The following is a 2314-nucleotide window of genomic DNA, read 5'->3' as shown; positions in this document are numbered from 1 at the left end:
TATCCACCTCTATCCTCATGTATTTACTTTGATCCCCCTTCCTTAGAGACACCCCTCCGAGTTTCTTTATCAGACACTGTATTCTGCTAATCTTTTCCCCTCCTACTATCTGCTTTTTCATTTAGCTACCTTCCCCTTCCTAGGAATCTCCATCCTTTTTCCCAGGGAAAGGTAATCTTTCAAGTAGAATTTTATAAAAGAAGAAAGAACTAACATTCCTCTTTTCATGTATATATGCTGCATGTAAAGATCTAACACGGTTGAGCAATGGCGAGTCAGGACAATGGCCTACTGAACAATCATGAAAATGGATCACTACTGATAGTGGTGTGTGTATATTATATATGTTTCCCAGAGGTCTTTTTTTCAATATGAATGTTTAAAAATGTTTTCTTAGTAGGATGTTGAGATTAATAATAGATAGATAAAAGTTTAAAAAAAAAACTAAAACCATATTAAGCTATTTGGCCACACAATTTCTAAGGAGTTCCAGTGTGAAATATCATGCTATGCAGAAGTTCTTGCCTCCTGAAATAGAAAACTCTGGAAGGGAATGATGGAATGGCTAGGTTTCTGGCCTCCACTTCCCCAAATGAGTCTACTCTAAGAGCCTCTTTCTAACCTCTTCTCCTTTCTTGCCTTCAGTGAGGTTGCATATTTTTCCTTTGGGGAGTCTTGATAAAGTCTGAGTTGACGTTTGCCATGGGGGTGGAGGAGTGGCATCCCCAGATTCCTGTTTCTCTGTCTCTTTGGCCATGATGCAGTTGTAGGGTGCAGAAGATTCTAGAATTCACATAGAAAACTCTAGAGCCGGATTCAAGGCTGGAATGAAACTTCATGCCTCATCAGCATCTACTTTGAATATGGAAATAAGAGCTAAACGATTCACCAGTCTCCTCCCAACTACACTGTCAGATATCTGTTGCAGTCCTAAATCACTGAAAATGCTAGATATCAAGATATGTAAGTTTTAATTAGCATGTGAGTCTGAATAGGCTAGACTGTTTAATATAATTGCACCACAAAAAAGACTTTCTTGTGATTTAGTCACTTTTTTTTTATCTCAGTTTTTATCCAGGTGACTTCTGCAGCATTTCAAAGATTATATGCAAGGAACCTCTGAATAGCAGCCTAATGACAATCCTGTCCACCCCATCGCATAGACATTGCATGCCAGGAAGAAGACAGCATGGGAAAACATTTTGAAAAAGTTGAAGAACAGATTCAAAATAAAGCAATTGATCAAGACCACATAATTGTTCTAATTATCATTGTTTTTAATCTCTTACTGTGCCTAACTTACAAATTCAATGTTATCTCACATGAGAAAGAACAAAGGATATAGAATTCAGTGACTTTACAAATATGCTGGATGTCTGGATATAACTCCATGGGTGAAGGGACCACTGTACTTTTGTCATGGTTGCCAGGTGTCAAGAAAATATATTTAAATGGCTCATCATAATGTCAGAGACACTTTGAACAATCGAACACTAGCTGCTGTTTGTTTTCAGATGAATGAGTTTGCATAGATTTTATTATCTAATCCCTTCTCATCAAAGCTACTATATCACATTTTCTTCATAGAAGCTGCATTTTATCTTTGAAATTTTGGAGTATCATTGTGTTTTTGTAAGACTGTAGGTTGGCATAGGTGGTTTTCATTATTCCAGGGAGATTATACCAGGACTCCCTTTAAATATCCATATTTTCTGTGTTCCAGTCATATAAAATGCTGCAGTTTGCATGTAACCTGGACATAACCTCCATACACTCTAAATGATCCCTAGGTGACTTAATGTAATATTGTACAAGCCATGAATGTATAAGTAAAAATGAAGGCAGGATGGTTGAGGATGCCTGAGGACAAGACTGGCAACCTAGGATGGATTCCTGACCCACAAGGTGGAAGGAGAGAAAGAGTTCCTGCGAATTGTCCTCAGCTGTCCACAAGAGGGCCAGAGTGTACCTGTTAGCAATATACACACAAAATAGATACAATGTAAATTTAAAAAAGAAACAAAATGAAAACAGTCATAATTTATAGGTGGCCATACATTTTATTCAGTAAAACTGATGCTGTATCTTAGATCAACAGTCACTAAGTATTCAGTCACTACTCACATAGGCAGCATTTTCCCATTTGGTATCTTAGAAGTTGCTGTCAATATAAATACTTGTTATGGTGTGAGGGACTTTATCTAGCTAAGCTAACCTTCTACCCCTGAGCTGTAGCCTCAGCCTGTTTTTAGTTTTAATTTTAGACAAGGCCTAGCTAAACTGTATACTCTCCCTCTGCCCTCAAACTGTGGTT

This window comes from Mus pahari, chromosome 22 (genome assembly GCF_900095145.1).
Source record: "Mus pahari chromosome 22, PAHARI_EIJ_v1.1, whole genome shotgun sequence".
In the NCBI taxonomy this organism is placed as follows: domain Eukaryota; kingdom Metazoa; phylum Chordata; class Mammalia; order Rodentia; family Muridae; genus Mus; species Mus pahari.
This window is presented reverse-complemented; position numbering follows the sequence as displayed.